Source organism: Hesperophylax consimilis, chromosome 1, assembly GCF_061612785.1.
Source record: "Hesperophylax consimilis isolate HC1 chromosome 1, BYU_Hcon_1.0, whole genome shotgun sequence".
Classification (NCBI taxonomy): domain Eukaryota; kingdom Metazoa; phylum Arthropoda; class Insecta; order Trichoptera; family Limnephilidae; genus Hesperophylax; species Hesperophylax consimilis.
The window spans coordinates 6,667,955-6,685,883 of NC_142836.1; the positions used below are offsets into that span (position 1 = coordinate 6,667,955).

The 17,929-nt window shown below is 32.4% G+C and overlaps 1 protein-coding gene across 2 annotated transcripts in view; it reads right to left on the reverse strand.

The window, feature by feature from the left end:
* The window catches only part of gus (splA/ryanodine receptor domain and SOCS box containing gustavus), a 254,306-nt gene extending 236,591 nt beyond the window's left edge, over positions 1-17,715 (reverse strand). For both annotated transcript variants that reach the window (XM_089643011.1, XM_089642876.1), the window contains exon 1: positions 17,545-17,715. The gene's annotated coding sequence lies outside the window, so the exon portion shown is untranslated. The remainder of the gene's footprint in view (positions 1-17,544) is intronic.
* Between the last annotated feature and the right edge of the window lie 214 nt (positions 17,716-17,929).

Sequence of the window (17,929 nt, forward strand, 5' to 3'; positions counted from 1 at the left end):
TTAAGTACTTCATAGTGCACTCATATTTGCATTAGGTTTGAAGATATCTAGTAGGGGTGAACGAATTATATTTGTTTGTTCATTAATTAGAATAGCTTTTGGATTATTAGAGTTTTTGTTAATTTCTAACTGCTCTAAAAGATTCAGTTTACGGCCTTTATTTTGTATGTGTAACGGAGTTGGTTTATTATTATCATTAAGTGAGTGATTTTCATCTAGGAGATGTTTGGCAAATTGAGATTGTATTTTATTATTATTTTTAAAAGATCTTATATGTTCTTTAAACCTAGTGTTAAAGGACCGGCCCGTTTGTCCAACATAAACAGCGTTGCATTCGTCACACTGGAGTTTATAAATGCCACTATTTTGTAATTTGAGTACCTTACTTTTTGAGTTTTTAAGAGATGATCCTAAGTTGTTATTTGTGCGGAAGGCAATATCTAAACCACACTTTTTGAGGACTTTGGCAATTTTATTAGATGTCTGTCCGATGAATTCTAAACACCCGAATTTATTATTCGTCTTATTATTAGTCGTTGGGTAAATTAATTTAAGGTTATTTTTGTGTTTGTTATTATTAATTATTTTTTCAATGTCTCTACCCTTGAAGCCATTATTTTTAGGAATAGTTAGGATTGTATTTTTTTCCTTCTCGTATGCTTTCTTGTCAAGTGGGATATTAGTAAGCCTATGTACCATTGAGTGGTAGGCAGATAATTTATGTGACCATGGGTGTAAAGATTTATAATTAATGGTCGTATCTGTAAACGTAGGCTTACGGAAAATTTCAAACGTATGTTTATTATTTTCTCTACCGATAGTTAGGTCTAAAAAATTAATTTTATTATTACACTCTCTTTCAACCGTAAAGCAGATTTTACGGTTGATGGAGTTAGCAAATGTGACAAAAAGATCTAATTGTCTGTTGGTACCTTTCCAACAGACCAAAATGTCGTCAACATAACGAACATAGTATATTATGTGTTTGCTAAAGATTGAATTTAAAATTTGTTTTTCAATGTAATCCATGAATATTTCTGCAAGAAGTGGACTGAGGGGCGATCCCATTGGTAATCCGTCGTTTTGTTGATAGAATTTATCATTAAACTCAAAGTAGTTAGTTTCAACACAAATTTTAAATAGATCGAATAAGTCTTTTTTAGTAACTGGGTTTATATTAGATTCGTCTAAAATATCTTCAATGATTTTAAGGCATTCTTGAATAGGGATATTGCTAAAGAGACTGACCACGTCTAAAGATATGAACTGGCAATTGTGCGGTAGATTAATGTTTTTTATTTTATTTACAAGTTCGAGAGAATTTTTAACGCTATGTTTTGGGTAGAATTTAGTATGTTGTTTGAAAAGAAAGTTAAGTTTTTTGGCGAGTATTGTCGTTGGGGCGTTTATAAAAGAAACCACGGGACGTATGGGGATATTATCCTTGTGAATTTTAGGTTGTCCGTATAATGCAGGAGCCCTTGGATTCATCACCATTGCACTTCTTCTAGCGAATTTATTTGGGAATATTGATTGGCAATTATTTATTAGGTTGCGCACGTTTACTGAAATTTTGTCCGTTGGGTCCTTTTTTAAGATTTCAAAGTCTTCTGGTTTTAGGAATGCTTCTACTTTATTTAAGTAATCAATTTTGTTTAATATAACGACGGAATTTCCCTTATCCGCTTTAGTAATTGTGAGGTCGCTATTTTTAATTTTGGCTTTAATATCATTTAAAATTTCCGTTTCTTTTATATTGAATTTATTTTTATTTTTACTGGTTGATTTCAAAGTTTTTCTCAATATATCCGCTGTTATTTGTTTAGGTAAGCCGTTATTTTTTATTTTAGACAGAGAAATTTCTGTGTCGATTGCCAAACATTCAATTTGTTTTTTAGTGATATCTGAATTTATTTTATATTTGAAGCCTTTATCTAGTAAATTTACTAGATAAAGGCTTCAAATATAAAATAAATTCAGATATCACTAAAAAACAAATTGAATGTTTGGCAATCGACACAGAAATTTCTCTGTCTAAAATAAAAAATAACGGCTTACCTAAACAAATAACAGCGGATATATTGAGAAAAACTTTGAAATCAACCAGTAAAAATAAAAATAAATTCAATATAAAAGAAACGGAAATTTTAAATGATATTAAAGCCAAAATTAAAAATAGCGACCTCACAATTACTAAAGCGGATAAGGGAAATTCCGTCGTTATATTAAACAAAATTGATTACTTAAATAAAGTAGAAGCATTCCTAAAACCAGAAGACTTTGAAATCTTAAAAAAGGACCCAACGGACAAAATTTCAGTAAACGTGCGCAACCTAATAAATAATTGCCAATCAATATTCCCAAATAAATTCGCTAGAAGAAGTGCAATGGTGATGAATCCAAGGGCTCCTGCATTATACGGACAACCTAAAATTCACAAGGATAATATCCCCATACGTCCCGTGGTTTCTTTTATAAACGCCCCAACGACAATACTCGCCAAAAAACTTAACTTTCTTTTCAAACAACATACTAAATTCTACCCAAAACATAGCGTTAAAAATTCTCTCGAACTTGTAAATAAAATAAAAAACATTAATCTACCGCACAATTGCCAGTTCATATCTTTAGACGTGGTCAGTCTCTTTAGCAATATCCCTATTCAAGAATGCCTTAAAATCATTGAAGATATTTTAGACGAATCTAATATAAACCCAGTTACTAAAAAAGACTTATTCGATCTATTTAAAATTTGTGTTGAAACTAACTACTTTGAGTTTAATGATAAATTCTATCAACAAAACGACGGATTACCAATGGGATCGCCCCTCAGTCCACTTCTTGCAGAAATATTCATGGATTACATTGAAAAACAAATTTTAAATTCAATCTTTAGCAAACACATAATATACTATGTTCGTTATGTTGACGACATTTTGGTCTGTTGGAAAGGTACCAACAGACAATTAGATCTTTTTGTCACATTTGCTAACTCCATCAACCGTAAAATCTGCTTTACGGTTGAAAGAGAGTGTAATAATAAAATTAATTTTTTAGACCTAACTATCGGTAGAGAAAATAATAAACATACGTTTGAAATTTTCCGTAAGCCTACGTTTACAGATACGACCATTAATTATAAATCTTTACACCCATGGTCACATAAATTATCTGCCTACCACTCAATGGTACATAGGCTTACTAATATCCCACTTGACAAGAAAGCATACGAGAAGGAAAAAAATACAATCCTAACTATTGCTAAAAATAATGGCTTCAAGGGTAGAGACATTGAAAAAATAATTAATAATAACAAACACAAAAATAACCTTAAATTAATTTACCCAACGACTAATAATAAGACGAATAATAAATTCGGGTGTTTAGAATTCATCGGACAGACATCTAATAAAATTGCCAAAGTCCTCAAAAAGTGTGGTTTAGATATTGCCTTCCGCACAAATAACAACTTAGGATCATCTCTTAAAAACTCAAAAAGTAAGGTACTCAAATTACAAAATAGTGGCATTTATAAACTCCAGTGTGACGAATGCAACGCTGTTTATGTTGGACAAACGGGCCGGTCCTTTAACACTAGGTTTAAAGAACATATAAGATCTTTTAAAAATAATAATAAAATACAATCTCAATTTGCCAAACATCTCCTAGATGAAAATCACTCACTTAATGATAATAATAAACCAACTCCGTTACACATACAAAATAAAGGCCGTAAACTGAATCTTTTAGAGCAGTTAGAAATTAACAAAAACTCTAATAATCCAAAAGCTATTCTAATTAATGAACAAACAAATATAATTCGTTCACCCCTACTAGATATCTTCAAACCTAATGCAAATATGAGTGCACTATGAAGTACTTAATTATGCTATTAAAATAACCCTATGAGTCATCGTTTGGGAATAACTAACATAAAGACATTCAGTCAAATTTAAACATTACACTAATTGGGGAAACTTTGCTGGGGTAATAACCATTAATAATTTTTGATATTTTACTTAGAAATCAATTAAGAAATCAGTAAATGAAATTAAAATACCTACCTAGAAATAATATAAATTTATCGTCTGTAAGTGGGCTACCCACAGTTTGATAATGCCTTCAGAGGGCGAAACAGCTGTCACGCGTAATAATAATTACACAGCAGAACTTGTTTAAAAATAAACTGTTTTTATAAAACCAATAATAATATTATTGTATATATAAAAAATAAAAAAATAAAATGGAGTTCTACAAATTAAACTTAATAACAATAAATAAATTGAAGGTTGCTGATATAGCCACCCAAGTGATTTTTTACAGACGATTAAAATTAAAACATCGGAAAATAGTGCAAAACCTTTGGTTTAACCAAGAGTGTTTGAAGTTAAACGTGATCCCCAAGTACGTGCATATTTCTACCAAAAGCAAATCCTCGGCAGCCATAAAAACTGTGCATCGAGCGCAGAGGATATGGTTGAAGGAGGAGACTAAGGAATGTTGTCGGAAAAGGGACACAATACTTCACTACATCAAGGTATTGCATTCGGAATTAACTTTTAAACTGCATCCATGGGAATTTGATACCCTGGATTACGATACTCGTGAACACATCGGCGGAATTATATCTGATAAATTCAAAACTCAGGAAAATAAACTTAAAAAACTTGTCGAATCTAAAAATAAAAATGTAAAAGTCAATGAATATCAAAGTAATACAAACACGGAGTTTTATATAAAAACTATTAACCTATCAGGTGAAACTTTTGAAGAAGATGAAATAAATTTACTAGATAAAGGCTTCAAATATAAAATAAATTCAGATATCACTAAAAAACAAATTGAATGTTTGGCAATCGACACAGAAATTTCTCTGTCTAAAATAAAAAATAACGGCTTACCTAAACAAATAACAGCGGATATATTGAGAAAAACTTTGAAATCAACCAGTAAAAATAAAAATAAATTCAATATAAAAGAAACGGAAATTTTAAATGATATTAAAGCCAAAATTAAAAATAGCGACCTCACAATTACTAAAGCGGATAAGGGAAATTCCGTCGTTATATTAAACAAAATTGATTACTTAAATAAAGTAGAAGCATTCCTAAAACCAGAAGACTTTGAAATCTTAAAAAAGGACCCAACGGACAAAATTTCAGTAAACGTGCGCAACCTAATAAATAATTGCCAATCAATATTCCCAAATAAATTCGCTAGAAGAAGTGCAATGGTGATGAATCCAAGGGCTCCTGCATTATACGGACAACCTAAAATTCACAAGGATAATATCCCCATACGTCCCGTGGTTTCTTTTATAAACGCCCCAACGACAATACTCGCCAAAAAACTTAACTTTCTTTTCAAACAACATACTAAATTCTACCCAAAACATAGCGTTAAAAATTCTCTCGAACTTGTAAATAAAATAAAAAACATTAATCTACCGCACAATTGCCAGTTCATATCTTTAGACGTGGTCAGTCTCTTTAGCAATATCCCTATTCAAGAATGCCTTAAAATCATTGAAGATATTTTAGACGAATCTAATATAAACCCAGTTACTAAAAAAGACTTATTCGATCTATTTAAAATTTGTGTTGAAACTAACTACTTTGAATTTAATGATAAATTCTATCAACAAAACGACGGATTACCAATGGGATCGCCCCTCAGTCCACTTCTTGCAGAAATATTCATGGATTACATTGAAAAACAAATTTTAAATTCAATCTTTAGCAAACACATAATATACTATGTTCGTTATGTTGACGACATTTTGGTCTGTTGGAAAGGTACCAACAGACAATTAGATCTTTTTGTCACATTTGCTAACTCCATCAACCGTAAAATCTGCTTTACGGTTGAAAGAGAGTGTAATAATAAAATTAATTTTTTAGACCTAACTATCGGTAGAGAAAATAATAAACATACGTTTGAAATTTTCCGTAAGCCTACGTTTACAGATACGACCATTAATTATAAATCTTTACACCCATGGTCACATAAATTATCTGCCTACCACTCAATGGTACATAGGCTTACTAATATCCCACTTGACAAGAAAGCATACGAGAAGGAAAAAAATACAATCCTAACTATTGCTAAAAATAATGGCTTCAAGGGTAGAGACATTGAAAAAATAATTAATAATAACAAACACAAAAATAACCTTAAATTAATTTACCCAACGACTAATAATAAGACGAATAATAAATTCGGGTGTTTAGAATTCATCGGACAGACATCTAATAAAATTGCCAAAGTCCTCAAAAAGTGTGGTTTAGATATTGCCTTCCGCACAAATAACAACTTAGGATCATCTCTTAAAAACTCAAAAAGTAAGGTACTCAAATTACAAAATAGTGGCATTTATAAACTCCAGTGTGACGAATGCAACGCTGTTTATGTTGGACAAACGGGCCGGTCCTTTAACACTAGGTTTAAAGAACATATAAGATCTTTTAAAAATAATAATAAAATACAATCTCAATTTGCCAAACATCTCCTAGATGAAAATCACTCACTTAATGATAATAATAAACCAACTCCGTTACACATACAAAATAAAGGCCGTAAACTGAATCTTTTAGAGCAGTTAGAAATTAACAAAAACTCTAATAATCCAAAAGCTATTCTAATTAATGAACAAACAAATATAATTCGTTCACCCCTACTAGATATCTTCAAACCTAATGCAAATATGAGTGCACTATGAAGTACTTAATTATGCTATTAAAATAACCCTATGAGTCATCGTTTGGGAATAACTAACATAAAGACATTCAGTCAAATTTAAACATTACACTAATTGGGGAAACTTTGCTGGGGTAATAACCATTAATAATTTTTGATATTTTACTTAGAAATCAATTAAGAAATCAGTAAATGAAATTAAAATACCTACCTAGAAATAATATAAATTTATCGTCTGTAAGTGGGCTACCCACAGTTTGATAATGCCTTCAGAGGGCGAAACAGCTGTCACGCGTAATAATAATTACACAGCAGAACTTGTTTAAAAATAAACTGTTTTTATAAACCCAATAATAATATTATTGTATATATTAAAAAAAAAAAAAAAAAAAAAAAAAAAAAAAAAAAAAAAAAAAAAAAAAAAAATTCCTAATGTTCTCTGAGAAAATAGCACTAACGTTCGGAAACAGTATTATGAAGGTGATGCAAAAGGATATTTGGCTGTAATAAATATATAAAGGACATTGTTTACGTGATATTAAATCATTCTCCTTCGGAGTGAGGGACAAATAATTGATCTATAAACCTATCTTAACTTTTACTGGCACTTATCGTCTAATATAATATTCTCACATGCCCGCTCAGACCTATCTATTGTATTGAAACAAAAATCGAAAGCGCTGCAAGCATTTACGATGAGTGCTCATAAATATTCCAAATGCAGGCCGAATTAATTTAATTATTGGCAGGGCAAGAGGCGAGTGAAAGGGGAAGTCTGTCTACTCAACTATTGATTAATCAAGGACGTTACACATTATTATTTCTATAAGAACAAACGTTAAAATCCTCGGTTATGGAGTTTTGTTTACTACATAATAGCTGTACCTACTTCCCTCAAACCTCATTCATCAAATTTTAACCAATAAAATTAATACAAAAAAAACAATGAAAATTATTTTAGGTACAATAAATACACTTGGTTTAATAACAATTCCCTTTCTTTTGAGAAAAAAGCATTCCTATAACGAAAACAAAAAAAAAAATATTCTGGGCACGTTCCATCGCAACTTTCTGCGGACAAACAAGCTCATTGTCATGGTGATCCTCACTGCAGATGTTAAATGTATCTATGGAAACTTCACAATAAACAAATATCAGACAACATTTTCCAATTTCAGACAAAGTTTTTTTTCGTTTCTATGTCTGGATACAAGTACTGCACAATATGGCATTTTCAAAACGCAAAGGACACTCCATTCATGAAAGATATTTGAGTTCGAAAAATGATCACTTATTTACGCATTGTTCAGTAATTAATTAAGGGCCATAAAATAATAGACGCTGACGAAAAAAGTGAAGTATATATATTTATCTGTTCTGAGGCTAATCCTCGCAATGTAAAAAATAGAAGACAATTTTTTTTGTAGGAAAGGATTTGTAAGTACCGAATTTCCCACTAGAGAGTGCGGGTTCAAATCTCATCGGCGACATTAATTTTTACATGGTAGATTTTTTAAATTTGTACGGGTATTTCAGACGAACAATTATTGCTTATAATTTGTCATAAAAGAGATATGCACTAAATATCTTTTGGCACCCACGGTTTTACCTCTAGGACTCTAGGGGTTAGGTACCAACTCTCTCGAAAGACATTATGCAATTACACGGCAGGCTAACAATTTATAATGTATAAGTCTCTTTGATTACATAATCAACGATAAGGCGAGCCTTTAAAGTATTACACATACCTTTGAAACATCCTATGTCAAAAGAGTAGAGGAAATCAGTAGTCCCGAGGCGTACAACGACTAATTAGACCTGAATACATACTATTTATTACAGTTCTGCCAACGTAGGAAGTATTATTCTGTGGTATCATAAAAAAATAAAACAATTGTATTAACTTTTATTTTTAATGGATGTGGGTGGGAAAAATATCTGAAATAATAGTTTTAGGACGTTTTCAATTTCTGACCACAGACCGAAGAATATCCCCAGGCGATCAAATAAGTGTAGAATTGGGTAAGAGGAATGGGGTACATTGACAATATGAGAGGGACAAGTGTTTGACACTCGTCAATGATTAGTGGACACATGCATCCGATAATTTACATGGTTTCCAGAAACTAGTGGTACAAGCGGTAAACTGGTGGAAGTTTGGAATCGATTTTGTGGAACAACACTTTCGTTTTCGAGTAAATCGAGTCAGTATTTGAGTATTTTATGTTAGATTTCTCAAAAACCGCTACGCTCATTTCGATACGTTTTTAACACCTTGTTACCGAAAAACAGATATAAAAAAAAAACGAAATGCTCAGATCTCTATGTGATGTAAATTCACCAGTTTTCCGCTTGCACAAGTAGTTTCCGGACACCGTCCACATTATGTGGAGGCACACTGGTACAATATTATAAGTATTAAGTCTCCATAAGAGAACATCCTAGAAAAAAAATTAAAGTTATTAATTTTGCAACGACCTACATATTGGTTCAGATTAGGCAGCTTGGCCAATCACGTGCAGCAACGGGGACTTAGCGCTCTAATAATAATCTAATGCGTTCGACTCGAAAGTACAGAAAATACCTAGTGAAAGGCATTATTTTTTAATACCTCGAGGAACCAACTTGAAGCCATTAACAGTGCGGATGAATAGTTTTCTGTGGTTTCACACTAAAGCTAAAGTTGGCTACACTATTTAAGTCGACATAAAACAAATACTTGTGTATTGCATTTTGGTTTTACCTTCCACCGTTAATAAGTAATAAAATGTAGGTGTGAATTTTGTAATGTCACATGGTTCACATGTAAATATGTAGATTTACTTGTGAACCCTCAAAATTCCTCACAACAGCTGAAAATTATGTTTATAAGATCCATCAAGCTTGATAATGAACATCACCATACCCAGACGTTTCTCAAAATCGTGTTTATAAGATCCATCAAGCTTAATAATGAACATCACAATACCAAGACATTTCTCAAAATCGTGTTTATAAGATCCATCAAGCTTAATAATGAACATCACAATACCAAGACGTTTCTCAAAATCATGTTTATAAGATTCATCAAGCTTAATAATGAACATCACAATACCCAGACGTTTCTCAAAATTATGTTTATAAGATCCATCAAGCTTGATAATGAACATCACCATACCCAGACGTTTCTCAAAATCGTGTTTATAAGATCCATCAAGCTTAATAATGAACATCAAAATACCAAGACGTTTCTCAAAATCATGTTTATAAGATTCATCAAGCTTAATAATGAACATCACAATACCCAGACGTTTCTCAAAATCATGTTTATAAGATCCATAAAGTTTAATAATGAACATCACAATACCCAGACGTTTCACAAAATCATGTTTATAAGATCCATCAAGCTCAATAATGAAAATCACAATACCCAGACGTTTCACAATTATGAAATAAGTGAAAAATATAAATGATTTTTTTTTGTGGATAAAAAATTAAAATCGACACCAATAATATATTTTGGGTTATAAGGATAGATACTTGACAGTGGCTTAACGACCACACATGAAGCATAGGAAGAAACTCGGTACAATTGCCCTTCTTTAAATTATCATAATTACAGTGTAAATAAATTGAGAAAGATAAACAAAATTAATCAATGCGATTTTCTTTCTAAAATTGGTAACTGTTAAAAATGTACGAACCATTAGCAAAGTTCACCACCAGTTACTTTACAGGCTCCTGCCTAGCACCTAGCGGTCAGAGGTAAAACTAGGGCTAACAGATAAAACAGATGTTTTGACTTATCAATTGGCTTTCTTTGACAGTGTTTGTTTACAATTAGCTTGTCAATGTGTTTTACTTGGTTAGATTATAAAAGGCCTCGCCGACTGGATTCCTTCTTCTCTCCTATAAAATAGTAACAAGCAGTCATTATGGTCTACAGACCATTAGTAAAAGTGTTTTGTCCGGGTCGGGAATAATTTAACTCTTTGTAACATTAAATAAAGTGCAATGCAGTTTTGTGTAGTACAAACAAAAAAAAATATGCGTCTGTTATTGAAGACTTCATCAAGCCCAAACAAATCTTAACAGTAACGAATGCGTAGGTTTTGCCCCCGCCCCAGAAATGCATCGCTACTCCACTGGTAAGCGATCTATAATAATAAACGAACAAAGCATTTCTTTATGGCTTGCCATAATTTCCAAATAGTGGTTTCGAATAAATGTATATGTTTATACTGTGTAATGATAATAATTGGATAATATTTGCATTGCAGCATTTTTGTGAAAAATAACCTCAAGGATGCCATATTATAAGAAGTAATATCGAACTAGTTTATACAGTCTGAAATGGCTAAAATGGGCAATGTGTATCATCTATATATAATAGTACGTATACATTTGCGAACCGAAACGCGAATCGAGACACGAATTACGGGAAAGGAACGAAGCAACTGCAATCGGTGTTTCGCGCCATTTGCAGTTGCTTTCCCATAAGTTGAGGTTCAGTTCGGCAGTTCGGTTCGCGTATGTATTTGTAGCATTATATTGCTTTGAGATCATAGACACCCAAATTGATAGGCTTGCCCTAACATAAAGTTCAGTATTATTTCGACGAGGAGGCCAACTACGTGATCATATTTTTGGCACTAGGAGGGTTCAAGAATGCTTTGAATAAACTACGACATCAGTCGAAAATTGACCACCGAATAGCGCACATCGAAGGAACCAGGCCCTGCGCAGAAAAGTAAAGTTCGCTAAAGTAAGACAAAGGTCTGCAATGCTGTATATTGTGGGATTTTACACAGGACCTGAATGTTAGGTTTTAAACAAACCTCCTGGCGTAGCGGAGATAAAAATGAGTGAGGTGGGTAAATTATAATACCTTTGTAAATGTGTGTGACTAAATAATATAATACAATATCTAATTTTAGACACAAGCTCGGACTTTTGTTTACCCGATTTGGGATTTGTAGGTAAGTTTTTAAGCAAACAGCAAAATGCGCGCCATTTTAAAAAGGACTAGTAACAATAAGCAGATTTTATTTTCGAGGACTGAATGGTGATTAACAATGAGAGTTGCTTGTATACTGTCAGATTCATTTATTGTCAAATTACAGAAAGGGAGACGGTCACACCGCCTACAGTAAAGTGGATCATAAATTAGATATCTACATTGTATGTAGATTAGAAAATAATGTAAAACAGTAGGTAATATCTTTGATGGGCGGACATAAGAGTATAACTGCAAAAGTGTAACTTTTCAGGAGAGCAAAAAAACATTATTATGAACCCAATTATCTCAAATATTTTAAGTTAGTTTAATAGGCACAAATGGTTGTTTATTTATGTTTTGAGTACTGGTGTAACTATACTGTTAATACCATTGATGCCAGCATACACAAGACACATTTTCTCATATAAATCGTTAAATGGTCAAAAATGCAGTTATACTGTTATGTCCGCCCATCAAAGATATGCAAGTTGAGGATTCTCATAACCCACCTCACTAGGCTAGCCTGTGTTGAGGCAGTAAGTTTGCAAAAAGTATTTTATAATACCTATTGTTTATTATTTCATCACATGGTTATCATTGTTTACATTTCAATCCCAGTACGACTAACCTGCGCTGAGGTAAATAGTTTTATAAAATTATAACATTAATAAATAAAATAAGTTGGCTGGATGGCTTGGTTAAATCAATTTGGGTTCGAATTTTGGCGAGTGCACCGGTAAATACCCTGTTATTACTTTTGATAAATGTTTACATTACGTTCGATTTTTTTTGTGAACTGAAGAGAAAGGAGAGATTGACCGGTCGGTAGCTGAGTTGAAATCGCGTTTGGGTCCCACCCAGTCATAGTGTGTTCAATTCCTCGGCTGGCTAAGTCCTCCGTCACAACACAAGCAACATTTTCCGCTTAGTGTGGTGGTAGTAGGAGGTTTTCAAATATTGTCAGGTTATCCGTAACCCGGGAATGTTTATCTTTCTTTAAAAAAAAAGATTGAAACATTGGCTTGTTATTAACGTTATGCACCAAGCATACTCTTAAAACCAAAATGATTCTAAACTCTTCCAAATATAATTAGCAAGTTCTAGATCTGACCACTTTGATAATTTTCAACAATTATTCATTGAGTTTTACATGAAATATGTAGTCTGTCCAGCCGCCAAACCGTGAAGGAAGGTTGAATAGCTATTTCGTCGCCATAGAAACCAGTTTCTGTTGGAAATTAGTATAAAATTGTTGCATATTGTGAAGGTAAAACCGGTAATAAGTTATAACAACGTATTGGCACGTGGGAGCAAGAAAACATTTGCAGAAATCTGCATATTTTCATCACCATCTTACACGGAGAAAACTGATAAAAAACATTGCTAATTTATTAAGAATTATTCATATTCCTTTTAAAACCGGATTGTAGGCCACTAACGAATGAATTGAAAGACTTAGAGTAAAATACGAATGTTTTGTCACGATGTCCGAACACGTCTACATAAAATCCTGACATTTCTGCATTCGTCATGTTAAATTTTTAAGGCAAACGCAGGTGTATGAATACGTGTTCCGATATTATTACCAATTTACTAACACTTTACCAGGAAGCGGCTCACAGTCCCGTATTTTAAATGATTACCATTAATTTGAAGAAATTTTTAATAAATCAGCATTAAGGGGGTAACACATTACGCTATAAGTTCAGAGCGTTTTATATAACTCCATATTGCTCGCCATACAATCCCATTCAGACCTGTCACGCTTATATAGATGTGTTATAAGTGTGGGCGTGTCGACGATATGCGCCGTGATCTGCTAGCCAGGCTATATTTGAAAATGGTGCGACCTCTACTACCAACGGCAGGAGAAAGGGTCAGAACAATTTACGGAGCGCCATAATTTCGCGGCTGTCATCAGTCAGAGTGACAAATCCCATACAAAGAAATGATGGAGTCACCCTAACACATAATACGTACATACCACGCCCAATTTATGCGCGCATAATATAGCGTAATGTGTCTAAGGCTTTACTCATTTTGTCCGTGTGAAATATATAATAATATTATATTTTTTATTGTACACCGAATGCTGGGCAGATTGATTGATAATATAAAAGATCTACATATTTATCTTTACTAGAATTTATATTCAGAAAATAAATCATAAATAGTTGCGGAGATTCTTTCAGTACTGCCGTGGCGAAAAGGTTGCTTGACTCATTGATGTACCTATTCTACTTTTTACCTCCAGCTGACCTCCAACGCACAGAAGGCTCTAACAAAAACTACCGAATCCGCTCTACGCGTACCGTTTATCGCGTTCTAATAGTGGAACACGTTTCAACGTAGTATGCAATATAATTGTATAACTCTATGCTTTCACTGGAATTTAGCCATGTTTAGTGACATGATCCGAAGAGCCACCTATATCTTTTCTTGTACTCAATATCCTCAAAATTCCTCAATATTTTAGGTGTAATAATTCCACAGTCTTGGGCAGTTGGAACTCCTGTGTGGACATCATAGTACAGATTACACAAATAACTAATACACATTTTCAAACGCTTGTTTCGTCAGGTTTATATAATTTAAGGATGCTATACTAGGGTGGTTACAAGGTATAAGGTGAAAAAATATTTTCGTCCTAATGCCGGCCTGACCCCCCTAATATTTGCCATTTGTCTAGAAAATAAGATTTGTAAAATTTTAGCTCAATTGGATAATTTTAACCCGTGCCTCATCGAGATTAAATATGAAAAATCGATTTTTTGCAAAAAAAAAACTTAATTTAATCAATTTTGATCAAATTTTGTTTCTTTTGAACATTAAACATTATTAAACAATATAATAAAAAACATCACATTTAATAAAATAATATAATAAAACATAAAACAAACATTTTTTATCAACGTGCAATTTGTTTTGATACCACTGCGGTAAATACTGGTCGCTTCAACGGAACCTGCTTTTTATTGGAGCAATTATTAGAGAAAATTTTTCTTTATTTAGCATGTCGCCACCATATTTTAGAAATTATTCTCAAATCAGTTTTTGATTTAAAAATGGGCACAACTACTGGAACCCACTCAAATATTTTTAAAAACTTTCAGACTAGATGGTCGAAGCTAGACAAGACAAAATACAAAACTGCTATTGAAGATAAAAATATTAGACATAAAATAGGGAATTCAACAATTAAAAAACCAACAGCCAAAGGATGATTACAAAGAATTAATTCAACTTTCGTTAGTTGTGTTAGGACGTACTCCCCCAAAAGATACTTTTTTTCAAAGTTCCTGGTGCCATTCATCACGCTATATGGATGGCAAAGGCCATTTATTGTATCAAAGTATATCTTTTCAGGGATCAATTTACGTTAACAAATGTAGAAAAAAAGCTATCACTGACATTTGTTTATTTTTAATAAACATTTATGTAAAAGCGTGGTTTAACGCCCCCAAACCCACTTTCGCCCCCAACCAAGACCTACAATTTTTAAAATCTCTTGTAAAATATAGAGAAATCGATAAAGAACTTGCAGACAAGGCACTGTCTAAAATGATAAATCATCTGTGGTACCTCAATTCTGAGCAAGTCGCATTTTCTTTCTTCGATGAAAAGTTAGAAAAAAGTGTCAAAACAAGCATGGCTGTAAAAAGTCTACAAATAATTCCAATTGAAGAACAAACATATGATAGGGATGTGAACGCAAAACTCAGTCTCCATCAAGTGGATAATTTATTGGACAAAGATATCGTTTTTTTTGTTTCTCATCGAACTCTAAATTTTTTCAAAAGATTTGATATTGATACAGAATTTTTAAATACGGATCCTGATATATGGTGTGAAAATGCACATTATTTAAAGGCAAAAAAAAATTGTGAACGGTTTCAAGGTTGTCAATGACACAACTGAAAGAGGGGTAAAATTAATCCAAGACTTCAATTCCTGTTTGACATAAGACGAAGAACAACGACAGTTTCTGTTCCAAGTTGTATCGGAATGTCGAAATTTTTATCCTGACTCTTCAAAAGCCACGTTATCTAAGCCATTACCACCTTAATCTGATAATTAATTGTAAATGTAAATACATAATAATAATAATAACTTCTTTCTTTCGTAATGCTTTCTTTTGTATATTTTAAATAATAAAACTTTGAATATTATTTCTTCTTTGTTTTTTATACCTTTTTGCATTTCTTTTCTCGTAAATCCATCATTTTCAATTTGGATTGTGCTGTATTTACTTTGAAAACAGTTTTAACTACACCCTTTTTTATGTACCAATTGAGAAAATAAATAAAGCAAAATCTGGACATAACATGTAATTAAATTTTGCAATATTGTTAGGTATTTTATAAAAAAAAAAATTTTTTATAGAAAGTTAAACTTCAACCTTGATGAGGCACGGGTTAACCTTATCCAATTGAGCTGAAACTTCACCAATCTCATTTTTTAGCCAATTGGCAGCTTTTAGGGGGGTCAGCACAACAAAATTCCAAAATTGATTTTTTGTAACCACCCTAATGCTATACTCATCAGAAAATATTAGGTCACCGACCCCATCCACTATATCATTATTTTCTCTACATAATATTTCAATAAAATATGTAGGTAAGTAACCTAAACATTACAGGAAGGCAAAGGGTTAAAGTAATAATATTATTCCGTTGCAAAAAAAATCAGTAAAGTGAGTGGTTGCATCGCGAATTTATTATCAATTAATGAATGAATGATACGTAATTTATTAGTGATTCGCTTGTGGATTACAAACCTAAACCTAAACTATTATAATTTCGTTACACGGGTTATGTTCACTGATCTATAAAAAGTAAATGTAAGTAGGTAATAGAATCTTATATAAATGAATATAAATTATTCATTTTATGCAGAATAAATTGAATGGTATGTGTAAATTCATACCGGTAGGTACTCAATTCTGAAGGTAGTAAGAACGTACAAGAATTTTCAAATGCGTTTTATTTATTTTTAAGTAATTATTTTGACGAGGATTTTAAATAGTGAGAATTTCATAATAAAAAAAGTATGTGAACGAGCAAATAATTTTAAGGAGGACGCTTTCGAGTGTATTTGTGCACACAGTTAATATCGAAAGTTTTTCGAACTAATTTGGATCACCGGCCCGGAGTCCCCTCTTACCTCGCAATTGCCCAAAAATACTCAGTGCTCAGCGATGTTTATCAATTCCGTTTAGATTTAGACTCGCGATTCAATTCCACAATGTTATTTTTATTCATTCTTCAGCTTTCTAACATAAACCAATTTATTAATAAATTTAATATTTTTTCATCCATCCAGTACACCACTACACGAGCAAGGGTCTCTTTAAAATGATTTACCCGTACGGTTGCAATGGTATGTATATTTTGAAATTATGATAAAATAACACCAATGATTCTCATCACAGCATCTGAGAATATGAATAAAATTAATAATAACCAACAATCACGAGGAGATGATTATAAGAAGGTAACTATGTAAAAACGATATTCACGCAATATCCCCACAAGGTTAGTGATTGCAAAACCGACGGACTTTTAGACAGTATTTTGAAATGTTTAATCAATGTTTCCAATGACCATCTTTGGCTTACAGCTCAAAATGTATATTTTGAAGCTGCGGGTACAGAATTCAGATCAAAATGGTGGAGCTACCCCGACCTACCCCTAAAGGCATGATACCCACAAGAAATTTGACGTTTCGTTAATTATAAATGAAAACATACAATAAACATTCGGATATATGTGTATTTAAGGTAATTGAAAGGATACAACGACCTTCTATAAGGTTTTACATTCACCGCGTAATACTTTTACTCAGAATTGCGAAAAGTGACACAAACTCACCTCCGTTTTCTTGACTCCACGGTGGTGGGTTGGGATCACGAAGTGTACTTCTGTGAAGACGAAAACATATTTCACTGAACCACAAATAAATATTCACATTCAATTAAACACATAAACGCTTTTAATTATTGCTTTGGTTAGACAGACGAGGTATAATATTATATCAGCGCAAGTCAACATAAACAAAACGAGCTTCGCGCACGCGCACAATTTAAAACCAAGATGGCCGTTGTTTGTTTTCTACCAAGTGTTACCCTCTCGCGGTAAATTGATTAACTAAAAGTGCCAGTTGAAGAAATCTACACATCTCTCGACTAAATTTTGAATTCTTCAATATAAAAAAGTTCTAAAATAGAAAATTATTCAGATTTTTTTTCTGAAACAT